Source organism: Megalops cyprinoides, chromosome 13, assembly GCF_013368585.1.
Source record: "Megalops cyprinoides isolate fMegCyp1 chromosome 13, fMegCyp1.pri, whole genome shotgun sequence".
Classification (NCBI taxonomy): domain Eukaryota; kingdom Metazoa; phylum Chordata; class Actinopteri; order Elopiformes; family Megalopidae; genus Megalops; species Megalops cyprinoides.
In genome coordinates, this window is record NC_050595.1 from 18,202,989 (window position 1) to 18,216,363 (window position 13,375).

The 13,375-nt window shown below is 43.5% G+C and overlaps 1 non-coding gene across 1 annotated transcript; it reads left to right on the forward strand.

Annotated features, from left to right (window-relative positions):
• Positions 1–1,755: 1,755 nt before the first annotated feature.
• Positions 1,756–1,827, forward strand: trnag-ucc. The gene has a single exon. It is a non-coding gene; the product is annotated as a tRNA-Gly (tRNA).
• The last annotated feature ends 11,548 nt before the right edge of the window (positions 1,828–13,375 follow it).

A 13,375-nucleotide genomic window follows, 5' to 3' on the forward strand; every position in this document is an offset into this window, starting at 1 on the left:
AAAACAGAATTCAGAGACACTTCAAGGGCAATTTGTCATAACCCCACGATAGTTGCAACATTTGATTTAAATAGGTCCCTGCCTCAGAAAAAAAATCACATACTCTACACCACTAATCTTAAAAATGTGAATCCAAAGTTTTATATCAAGAAGAAGAAAAAACATAGTAATATTTTCCAGTTGCTCTAAACTGTTACATGAATTCCATACTCTAGGTGTTGATGTCTCCTTCATTCTGTTTGAATGATTTATGACCTCGCGGGTCTCGGGGAGTTGGCAAACTGTGGAAATCTTATCGGTCAAAATCCGTTTCCACAGTTCTGCAATGAAAGCAAAATTGCTGTAAGCCTATAAATGGAACTTAAATGTACCAGCGCACACTGTCTTAGAGAATTCTACTTAACGTTTTACAAAATCACAAAAGGAGAAAAGGAATCACGTGGGTTCTCGGACTCTGGTTCGTAGCCAAAATCATCTTAACAGACTGACAGTGAACTTCCAACACAGGTCCTGATCTTTAAAAAAAGACGGTACCTTTTTTTTGCTCTTCAAGATACTTTTAACTGATACAACATTTTGTAGCGTGGAACTGCAACATGTTTATTTGACTTTGTTGGACTTCTCACTCTGCAGCATTTTCAAAGCTGATCTCAGTCGGAAGGTTGCTTAAACTCAAAATAAATATAGACTGTTTCGAATGCAAGACCGTGCTGTTGAACGCACATCGCCTGTGACGTGTTACATCGTCACAACGCCATCCTCTCTACGGAGGTACCTTCGTTCTGTATATTGTTTTTAACAGCAACAACTAAACTTTTAAGAAGTATTAGTCTTGCATGCGTATTGCTATACATTCTGCTACATTTAAAAGATCTGAACAAGTGACAACTTACACCAAAATTCAATACCAATGCAGTAGCACATATCCCGGAGACATCAAATTATAACATTGTGTTGAATCAACACTGTTGATGAAAGATAAAATCCCAACAGAAAACGGATCTGATATTTTAATTTTCCCCTACACATGTTCTAGACTACGCATATGCCCATAAATATTTACCAGTGAATTCCTGGACGAATGTAGAAAGAACTTTTCTCACTCCTGAAACTTTGTGTATTTACATGTTATGCTGCAGCAAGAATTCAGAGCAATTGTTTTATTTATTTAATTTCGGTTTACACTACACATTTTACGGACTGTATCACTATATTAACAAATATCGTAGGCTACCTGATTGATGGGCTAGTCGTATCCATTCGCGCAGTGCTCAAATCTAACTTGATTCACGAATCACATTATTGATAGTCCGTTTAATGTATCCACATACTAGGCTACTGTAATGCTGTGATCATTTTATTTTTCACATAGTTGTCAAGAAGATCCACAGGGATGGGGACGTTGTATGCTTTGTGACTGTGCAAAAAGAAAATCAGTGCCAATGGTAGTTAAAAATAAGTGGAGCGTGGCGGTGTGTCTTCAATAGGCGGTCTATTCGAATAATTGTTTAATTGATGATATACTGATAGAAAAATAAAAAGCCCATAAAAACCCATATATATTTCTCATCGTAAAGTAATATAACACAGCTACGTGTCTCAATATATTTCATCTGCTTTTATTGTTTTTTTTTTAAGTGTAAATGATACTATAATACCAGACAACTTATCATCTAACAATCGATTTAACACGATTTCTATAATTTGTTACTTTCAAAAGTACAGTGAATGATGTATTTCTCCCAAAACTGTAAGGCGATGGTGGTATAGTGGTTAGCATAGCTGCCTTCCAAGCAGTTGACCCGGGTTCGATTCCCGGCCATCGCAGCTGTGTTTTGGCACAATTTAGTGTCCTGTTCAGAACTGAATGCCACGAGGATCAGAACCATCCAAGACTTTGAGCTCAATAAAATTCTTTCAGAGATTTTTTTTATGCTACAAAATTTCAGGATTAATTTACAGGATAACTCTGTTGTCATCCTCATGCCATATGTTCATGTTTAGTAGTCTTACATCAGTCTGGTCATGGTGGAAATGATAACACCTTTCTGTGCATTGTGACTGTTGCAATTGTCATATGCCAGCATGTATAAAGCAAAGAGGCTGCATTCCTGAATGGGTGCACACATCTAAACAAATGTTACTCTTTTGTGATTGCACAGTGTCATGAGTTGCTGTGGTCAGTGAAATTTTATGTATAAATAATAAAAATAGTAAGGATGGCTTATTATATGTTGTCTGTGACTGATATATTGTGATATTTATTCATAGATCAGACCCTATACATGAATTGGGGCCTCACAGCTCTGGCAGCCAGTGAGCTCAATATCTCCCAGAAGAAGAAAAACAAAGAAACACAGTCTTTGTGCAGTCAAAAAGGGGGCGCAGGGCTAATGCCTGGATGACTGTCAGTGTGGTCATGTTTGGCTAATTTATCCAAGCTTCACAAAGCAAAATAAACTCAAGTAGTGTACCCAAATCCAAAGTGTTTTTCATGTGATATGGAGACTTGAAGGGGACCGGCATTGACCCAACTGTGTTATGGAACACCTTTTTTGGGAGCGACATAACAGTCCGTGGGTATTAATCCTTTCTTCTTTGCATGGAGCAGGATCTCATAAATAAATATGCCGGCTCTGGTAAACCTCCTTCTTGGTCTCTCAATGGGTCACTAGCCATGCTAGCCGCCTGATGACATGCCTGGTGTTGAGTCAGCATCCCTGACTCAGTCAGTTCCTAGGATTATGATGAGGATTTTGGAGATTCTGATAGTGATCAATAAATGATTATATTACTTTATTTGTTGTGCCTTGGCCACCCACTGCTCTCCTGATAGGACCTCTCCCAAACACAGATGGAGGAGTCTCTCTTTGGAGTGTCACATGCATTGCTGTGCCATTAGCTGGACCAGCCCGTTAACCCCATACAGCTTACATTCTGCACTAATCCCTTTCAGCATTAGCATCCCAGCTAATGCTGAGATCATGCACCCATATGAATGATTTGGCTTTTATAGTTTGTTTTCATCTTGCGGCTTACCCATTTTCTACATTGTTCTGCAATATTGTGCTACTAAACAGGAAAATGTAATATTCCTTATTTTACTCAATCCCAAACACACAAATTTAATTATTTTGTCCAATTTTATTGAGGTAACACGCACACATACACACACGCACACACACATACTGCATTCCAGGTGCATTGTGGGTGAGGGCCGCAGGGAAGATAGGTAGGGAACACTCCTTGTTCATCATTTCAGGGTAGGTGCTGCACAGACCCACTGATCTTTATCTCATCTGGATGAGCTGATAGCATACACTGATGATTAGACATGATGCATCCATATGATTTAAAGATGCTTTGTGAAATGTCATATCTGCGAGCGTTTTTCTCCATTGTGCTCTTTTCAGCTGGGCCCTCAGTCTTGTAGCATTTGTGGAGTCTTTTTTGTTTATTATTCTGTAATATGACATGTTATTTCTGTCACAGTTTTTTTGTTCTCTGTTAGTTTTGAATTTCATATACATGAAGAGTGTCCGTGTTCACGCCAATCAGAGCTAGATTTAGACAGCAAGATTTTTTTTTCTTCAGTTGGCAGCAGCTGTGCCACACCACCATTTTGCATTTTCTTGCCTAATAACTGAAGCTAAAAGGGGTTTTGGCTGGTTAGCACTTGGATGAGGCAGATGATTTACTATCAGCTCTGCTGTTAGCCTAACCTTTGTCTATGCAGTTTTGTTGCTCCGGATAAGAGTGTCTGCTAAATGTCTAAATGTAATTGTAAATGGAACAGGAAACCTCCTGGGAATGCCTGGCTCATGGTGTCACAACTGGACCAGTAGGGGGCAGGCTTCCCTTTACAGCAAGCATAATCCCACTTCCCACTGAAGTCATGTGTTGTGATTGAGTTGTGCAGCCCTTTGGATGATGTGTTAAATGCAACAAGCTAGAACTCAATTTCCAAACATTAAAGGAATAACCAAAATGCACACAATGACCGTTTCTGCATGTCATAATTTTATTTTTACTCTACAAAGGAGGTATAAAAGTCTTTCCTGTGCTGTGCCTGTGTGTGTTTGGATGGTGTGGATTTTGGGCAGGGAGAAGGAAAGAACAACTCAGAGAGAACTGAGCTGAACTCGTCACTTTTTCCTTTTTTTCCATTTCTAGACATTTCAGCCGGGAAACTTTCATGTCTCGGTTCAGTGATGACAGCATACATTTCCCACACCAAAAAGTATCGCTTTCGCCTTGAAAGTGCAATATTTTCTCACCTGCTCTAGGTCTGAGACCGCAGAGAGTACGGGGACGTGATACGGTCACATGACCGGGTGACCGTGGTTTCCTTCTGCAGGCCCAGTGAGGGCAGTCACATTGACTCACATGCAAACGCCAACCACTCAATCACTCAGCTCACCTGCCCTTGTTTCCGCAGCAACTCTGTTTTAGTGATGAGTTTTTATTTTGCAAATAGCTTTATCAGAAGGTAAAAGATGCTTTTGTCTCCTTCTTATAATTTTTTTCCTGTCTTTGGTGTCTCTGTAGGTTGTCAATAAACCTTTGCTCCTCCGATTATGCGTTGGTAAATATCAGGGTGTAATGATTTAACCGTAGTTTTGGCACAGTAATTTCTTGCTCTGATGAAAAGACTGATGTGTGCGTCAATGTGGACATTTTTTCATACTGCAGTCTGCACAGAATGTGGCTCTCTAAATGTGCTCTGCATCTTAGTATGAAGCCGAAATATGCATATATATAAATGACATACATGGACTGAGTACAGACAGATAAACACAGGTTTTACAGAAGGGAAAGAGTAGAGTTTGAAGGCATTCGCTGCAGACTCTTTCCTCTGTACTTCTACCAGTGCTGTGGTTTTGACACGGAATGTACATACTTTCTCAGGCCCAGCGGTGTGAGCCAATGCCAGAGGAACACATAAACTCCCAGGATTCAGTGCTGTGGGCTGTGCATTTTCCATGAGCTGGTTTTAAAGGAGCAGTGCGCCAAGTCGAGCACCAGCACAGGTTACACACCGCTGCCACAGGGCTTCCTCTGTGCTCCCTGGGAAAGTGTCGCTCTTTTAAGAAAGAGTCGTGTCCAGATTCATTCTGCTTTTTTTTTGAGTAGTCTTTTCCAGTCGTGCTTTGATTAATTTTATGTAGAATTGAGACTTCCTGCCAGGATTCGGGCTAAGACAGTGTGTGTGACTCATTGTAAAGTAAAGCAGAATACATTAGAACAGGGTTAAGTAGAGGGTTCTAGGAGCGGAGCACAGCGTGCACTGGGCCCAGCCCTGGAGCAGCTCCCTGTGTAATTACAGGCTGCCCTGTGGATGGCACTGAGGCCTCAGCCGTGCCCACTGAGCACATGCACACTGTCCCTCTGCTGCGAGAAGTTTAAAACAAGGCTTCACTCAGATCTCAGCAGTGTCTCACCCTCACGTTCGGAGTCAGCACCCTTGAAGAGTGTAAAGCCACACAGAGGTTGGTTTTCAAAAGGAGCATCTGAACAGGTTTTATTGGTGTGCGTTTTTCACAGCAGAGCCAGGCTCTGCCTTTACTTCAGGCTGCTCAAGGCTCTTCTCATTTTGTGTTCCCTGTCTCATCCTGGAAAGGACAGGTTCCTTCACAGGGCCAGTCCGATTCAGTTGAATTTATTCTGAGCTGGAAATCAAAACATGTACTCTTGGGACTCCAGATTCTCAAATAAAAAGCTCAGTTTTGCACTCTATCTAGTCATCAGTCAGTTTGATTTTATGTTGTTTTGCAGTTTTGTTTTGCAGGTTTGCAGTGGTTCATGCAATATGCTTCTGGAAATATTCACTACCTATTTGAGTAGCAGTTTTGTCTGCATATGTATGACTTTCTGTCTCTATGTATATAGTTCTGTGTTTATATGTGTATACTCATGTGTATGCATGTGTGTGTGTACACTTGTCTGTGTCTGTGAGTGCATGGGTGTATGTGTGTTTATAAGATAGGGAGGGAGGGGAGAGAGTGTGGCGGGGGGGGGGGTAGAGGGAGAGAGACAGAAAAGGCGGGAGAAAAAGAGGTACATGGAGAGAGAGAAAGAAACAGAGTAGGAGAATGAGGCGGAAAGAGAGAGGTAGAAGGAGAGAGAGAAAAAGAGGCCTCGTATGGAACATGCCTGGAGGCTGATAAGAGGTAATGGAGTTTATTGCACAGATAGGGATGGAATTTACTGTGACACCGTGAAAGAACCGCTGACAGCACTGCCTCATTGCTGTCCACCGAGACCACCCTACACAGGGTCTCTTTCCCTCACTGTACCTTATCTTATCTTACATTACCTTACTTTACCCTGCCTTACCTTACCTTACCTTAACCCTACCTTACCTTACTGTACTCTATCCTACCATATCCTGACTTTATCATTCCTTTCTTTACCCTACCTCACCTTTCTCTACTTTACCCCATTGTACCTTATCCTGTCTTACCCAGCAAGGTGATGTTGTATGTAAACACATTCTGAGACATGCAGCTGGAAAGGGAAGCTAGCAATATAGTTAGCATTTTGTTGACTCAATGGCAAGATCAGTTACCTTGGTTACTTACCCAGTTAGCTACATCTATGATTTGTCCATAAATGTTTGCTAGAACCCCATCAATAACTGTCAATCCTCTCTGCAGTTCTTGGCTTAGTATGTATGGCGCAAATTCCCTTTTCATGTGGTTTGGACACTTGTTCCCTTGTTATTAATGTCATGCTACTGAAACAATGTCATTTTCAGGCCACATGTTTTGATTGTTTTTTTGCCAATAATGAACAAACTGTTGGCAGCCGTTACCAGGCACATCTCACTGTTACTGGTGATTAAAGAGAAAGGAGCTGTAAGGCGTGGTGATAGGTGAGAGAGGCTACCTCAGGGCTATAGCATAAGTGGTTCCCCGCATCCCCTGTCTGGAGCTGTGGCCTCTGACCTGTGGACGTGTGCTCTGTCACAGGGGCCTCCAAATGCTGCGGTGTATGAGGGGGGGGGGCCCCCTTCACCTTAGGCTTCAGAACAGAGGCAGGAAACAGGGGAACATGCATGTGCCGATCTGGCCTTTGACCTCTGACCTGCAACCCCTCTGCCTTTGAAAGAGGGGACAGATTCAGAAGTGATTAGCCGTGATATGAAGCACGTTTCTCCTGGAAGCTGGTTCCACCCTGCAGAGGAAGCATGACTACTAGCAGTGGGGGTGAGGCTGGGGTCTTCATTGTTATGGTTTTCTACAATATCAACAACCCCCTTCCTTGATTAAGGTCATAGCAATGCGTGATAACAACAAAAAAGAACCCATATATAGATTTTAAATATACATATATATCATATAATAGGTATTATATATACAGACAAAGAGATAGATAGATAGATAGATAGATAGATAGATAGGTAGATCGATACTGTAAATTGATAGATGAATAAATAGATGGTTTTTGCTGTGCATCACAGTACGTGTTTGGTAGTGCTCACTGTCAGGAGTTAGACCCTAACTGGATGGAGGTTCGGAAACCGTCGTGTCAATCCACATTAAACACCAATGACGTAGCCGTAAAGCAAAGTACGAAAACTTGTGAATCAGATCATTGTTCTGGTAATTATAACAGAAAGGGGTCTGCACACGCAGAGAACAGCTGTAGAAACGTGAGCCGTGCGCTGGCATCCGCACAGGTCAGCAGCGCTGAGCTGACGCGACCGCAAACGCGTGCACTCGTAAAGCAGCCCGAAACGACAGCCAGCGCTTACCGGTGAGACGATCGAACAGAAAACTCACAGAAACCGAGGGCAGAGTTTGGCCCTGCAGGGAGACAGTCAGTGTAGCGAAGATTGCCGGTTTGTAAAGCTTGCTCTTTTGCTCAGGGTTGCTGTCACAAATGTTGTCTGTACCTGTAATGGTATCTCTTAGTTCCCAGCGAAAACTGTGGTGTTTCCTGACAATGGTGCTTTCTGTGGCTGATTTCAGTTTTATTCAGGTGGTTGTTGGTCCTCCTTTAGTGTTTAATGAAGGCCTCCAAAGAGATACTCGTTTTCATTAGATTTCACCGCAGAATATATTCCTCTTTGCGTGAAACCTTGATTTGTTGTCCATTACAGCAATAACCTGGCTGTCGTGTTCTGCTAAAGCTAAACCTTACATCACATTCATAACTGATAAGCTTTATTGTTGACACATTGTTACAGTGGTTACTGTAATCCTCATAGCTCTGCATTTACAGTTGTTTACATACTGTCACTAGAAATGGACACACAAACATAAAAAAAACTGAAGCTCATGCATCATAACACCACTTCTATAAAACTCCAAGTACATTTTACTTGCATTCATTCATACTGCAGTTCATATGGTGATAAGTGTGTATATATGTTGATGCAGATTTGATGTAGATTTTTAGGGGTGTTATCATTGTTTTGAAGGAAGTGTTTAATTATGTACAGGATTTGCGAGGTTTTACTGAGTCAACAAATTGTTTTGAGTATTGTGTTAACAGTTTTGAGAGATATTGTTTCAAGGAATGTGTGTGCACAATTAAGAAAAACTGTAATAGCCCCATTTCCATTGCAGTAGACCCCCTTTATGCTGAAATCAAAAGTTTTTTATTTCATTCTTACCCAGTGATAAAACCATGCTTATTGTATTGAATGAATATAAATATTTTCATAGTAAGAATTGAGTCCTCATTGTTACATCTTGTTCCCCTTTTGCTTAGTAAGAAAGTGTGTGTGTGTGTGTGTGTGTGAGTGCTTGTCTGTGTGTGTGTGTGTGTGTGTGTGAGTGCTTGTCTGTGTGTGTGTGTGTGTGTGTGAGTGCTTGTCTGTGTGTGTGTGCTCTGACGCCCTCGGGCCAGCGTACTCTTCCTGCCCTTGTCCTGCCTGGTCCCTGTGTATGTGCCAGTTTTCTCTTTCATTCTGAAATGAACTGGCTCTGCCCTTTCTTTGACAAAAAGAGAAAAAATGAGAAGGGGAAAGATTAGCAGGTCTGGGAGACTGAATCAGCGGGGTGGGTGGGGGTAAACCTGCAGCCAGGGTGTCTGTCTCCTCGGGCCCTGACTGTATCCGACAGTGGGGGGGGATCAGCAGGACAGACACGCTAAACGAGCCATTGTTTGTTTATCCACGGCGAGAACACAGCCGCCCAGCACCGTGGCACCAGGCTCCATGGCGTGGGAAACACCGGGACACCAAGCCTGGCCCCAGCAGTCTGAGTCAACACTCCGATGGGGTGACCAATCAGCGGAGGCCTAGCAGCTCAGCTCCGACAGGTCTCTATTATAAAGTTTAATTGTGAAATTATATACCGTCTTAATATAGTCATTAGGTAATCAGTGTAGTTTCCAAGGTGCCTATGGGCCTTAAATGTAGCAATTACTGATCCACAGAGGGAAGTGTGCAGAAAGATGGTAGGGGAAAAAATGCAAAAAGCACAGTGATGCAGAACTGAACATCTCTTTTGGGGTCCCACTGCAATCAAATGACATGTGCCCCCTTAAGGCTACCACTGAGAACGCAGTTTTCTCACACTCTCACACTGCGGCGTGTTGCATGGAGCTATGAGAGACACATGCATGTGCAATGTATAATTTAATGTTTAATGGCAGGTTGATTCAGACTGGAGTAATTATACTGTCCTCACTCTCATGGATTCTGTGCTTGTGTATTTGAGTGAATAACAATAATTGGCAGCATGGTTGTGCTTAGTTGACTCCCATCCCAAGGTGTGCTTTGTCACAGCATGAAAAATTTGCATTCATCTTATCGCACCTGAAGTCAGCAGAAGTTAATCGAAGGTGTGTGAAGGAGGCGTCTGATCCTCTAATATAGAACATGGATTTATCTTTAGCTTTTCATTTTTTACATCCATGAAGGGGTTGTATTGTCTTTGCATTAGCCCACAGTTTATAGCTATGTTTTTAACATTGGAAGAATGGTGCTTACTCCACAAATGGTGTGCAAAGTGGTGTTGAATAGGAAATGAATGCATGATGAAATCAGGGAAGGGATTCGAATTGAAAACTTTGATTCTGAAATTAAATACAGTTTTTCTTAGTGATTAGAAAATGACACAGGAAAAATGAATGGAATTACAGGTTAAAACATTAAGAGAGAATCAGTAGCCAGAAACAGAGACAGAGAGAGAGTCCTGTGAGAGGGAGAGAGAGAGCAAGAGAGAGGGGTAGAGAAGGAATGAGAGGGAGAGAGAGGGAGAGGAACGAGAGAGGGGGAGAGAGAGGGAGGAATGAGAAAGGGAGGGCACTCGCACGCCACCGTCAGAGACAGCAGAGCCAGGCCTCTCGCTGTCTCAGCCCCTTCCTGAACGGGGCGGCCAAACTCTTTCATTTATGCCCCCCTCCCCCCGTTCCTTATCTTGAAGGAAAGTCACTCCGACGCCCGGCGAGACACAGACATTTGGGTGGTTTTGGTGGGGGCTGTGCTTCCCGCTCCTCTCTCTCTCTCTCTCTCTCTCTTTCTTGCTCTCTCATTCAATCAAGACATGAAAGCAGGATCTTAGACATGCTGCCTCTAGCTTCTGTCATGAAAAAGCGACACTGATAAAGTGAAGTAAAACAAGAAGAGGACAGGGTGGGAGCTGCTTTGGTAGATGGCCTTCTTTGCCACCTAGTGGTAACACAAAGGTATTGTTGTCACTTTGAGGGAACTGCTCTTTCAGGAACACGACCATTTTCAAAGCTTCAACAACAAGAGAATGGACAGCGTGTTTGTGAGGTGTTTGTGGAATCACAGCGTGTTTTCAGCTCACCGATTGGCTGTTTTTCCATAGACCTCAAGCGTCAAAGGTTAAGGTTTTAAGGTTAATCAGAAAGGAGTGGAATGACCTCTGAACTCTTGCCAGAACATCCCTACACTGTTGTGTTGTCTTTGGGCCTGACCCCGCCACTCCCTCTCACTCTGTTCTGTCCTGGGAGACACTTCTTTGTAACCAACCGAATTTGAATCACAGTTTGAATCCTTGATTCCTGTTGGGGTGGGTTACTAAAGATCCAGACGTGTGTGTACTCACTAGACTCTCTTCTCAGATGCTGTTTATTGAACTGTTATTTATCATCTATTTCATGTTTCTGGACCGGGTGTAGAAACTATCCCGCTAATGCAATCAAAATAGGTCCTGACGTTCAAAGAGCATGCTCTCCCTAGAGGGTCTCTTTTGATATGGTGTCGGATTTCACTTCCAAGTGCCGAGTGAACTCTTGAAAACAATGTTTCCAGCATGTGAGAGAAATGGATTGAGTGGTGCAGAACACAGGTCACCACGTTTCCCAAGAGGCGTTGTCAGCACGGCAACCCTCGCAGCCTCCCCAGTTTTGCTTTCGTGTCACATGAACGTGACATTGCACGCTGGGAATTCACAGGCCGCACGCTGGGCTCAGGATATCCAACCACAAACACAGACTCCGACAGGACAGGAAGCCACAGTGGGGTCCCTGAACACTGTCCAATGGAAACAAGGAGAACAGCACACAGTGTCACAGAGGCAAGCCCGCTCCTGCTCTGTCGCCATGGCTGGAACACTTGGTAGGAAACTATTTGAGATAATGATAACTGTACATGTGGCAAGGTTTCTGCTAACACAGTATTGCTCCACTGTGTTGAACTGAATGTGTGCTACAAAATGCATCTTAGTGCAGTTTAGAAAGGGTCTCCACTGGAGGTTTCAGATGGTCTGAACTGTTGTTTTTTTGGTGGCAGGTCTGCCACTGATTCATGCTCTGTGTGGGATGGATTTTTGTAGGCCGATTTCACGGGCTGTCTGTGTTTTGGAAGCGACCCTATTTTATCCTTGCTCTCCCTTCCTCCTCCCTAACCTTTGACCTTCCCTGAAGCCCATTCTCCACGGCGGAGTTAATTATTTTCTCTCGATATGGCACAAATGACACAGTGGGTACTATTCCTGTGGGAGGCCTGGGTTTTGTGTGGGATTTTGCACAGCTTCCTTTATTATGAGGTGTCAGCGTGGTGCAGGGTTAAGCGTCTGGCCTAAGCAGGGAACTGCAGGTACAAGTCCCAAGTGCGGTACAGCTGATCTTAAAGAAAGGTATTTAGCCTGATTCGTATCAGTACATGCTCAGCGCTGTGAATATATAATAAAAGAAATGAAATAAGCTTCAATTGCCTTGGATAAGCCCTGTCTGATACTAAAGTAACTAATATTTTGGTGTTGTGCATTAAACATAACTGCTGTTATGAGCATCAAAAGGCATGGGATGTAAAATAGCTAGGAATCAAAATTCATAATCCTCGTGGGCCATAGCTGTCAGCAGCAGGGTCCTTTGTGCTATTAAAGTGGCTGATTGAGGGGGAGAGTAACAGAGTTACAAATGTCATGCAAAACATATTTTAAAAGTAAAGAAAAAAATCTGGCAATTACCCAGTCAGACACCATTATGGAAAGTAAAGAAGGGATTGAAGTGGTTTTGTTATTAATTAGCTGGTCTGGAGTTAGGACAGTTACAGCACAGATATTCAGTTCCACATGCTTTACACTGAAAGTTCAGTCTCTGGCATGAATGATGCTGCAAGTTTTCTGATTTCCTGGCACGTTGTGAACATTCTTGAAGGAGCATGTTCCAAAACAGAAAATCCATAGTTAGCGCTGGAATAGCCAGTATCAGAAACTCCTAAATGGAGGATAGAAATAAGCAGGAGTTGAATATCTGACCGTGATAAATACAATATCTGTGGTTTTTGTGCCTGAAAGGAGCCCCAATGAGATTAGCGGGTTTATACAGGCCTGCATTGCCTTCACTCTCAGCCCCATGGTGGCTCGTTGGCGCCTGGCGGCCATTTGGAAGCCCTGGAGTCTGTAAATGTCCCATCTGTGAGGGGCGGTTGTCCTGGGGCATTGTGGGTAAGGGGACAGAGTGACTGTGTTTGTGCACGGAGGCCAGAGCTCTTATCACTGGCCGGCGCTGACGCCACGCTCTTCCTGTTTAGAGTCTGTGCTGCTGATTTTTCTCTTCACTCCTGCCACCCGTGCTCCTCGCCCCCCCAGTTCCAGACCAGCCCCCGTGGCTCCCCAGTTCCTACCCCTCCTCGCTCTTTGTCTTTTCATTAGATACCGTCGCCGTGCCGACTGACGCAAACGGCCACAGCGTCACGTCGTCGGGAGGCACGCAAATGTGACTGGCAGCTAAATGCACCGTGCAGCACAAAACAAGCAAATCGCGGACGAGAAGTGTCGCTTCTGCTTTTTGCATAACTGAGGGCAGAGAGATCTCCAGAGCCCACAGGCAGACAGGATATGCCAGTCTGGGTGCCTCTGTCTCTGACTACACCCGCATACACACACGCACACACACATGCACACAGACACACACATGCACTCACACACACGCACGTTTTCTTACAAAG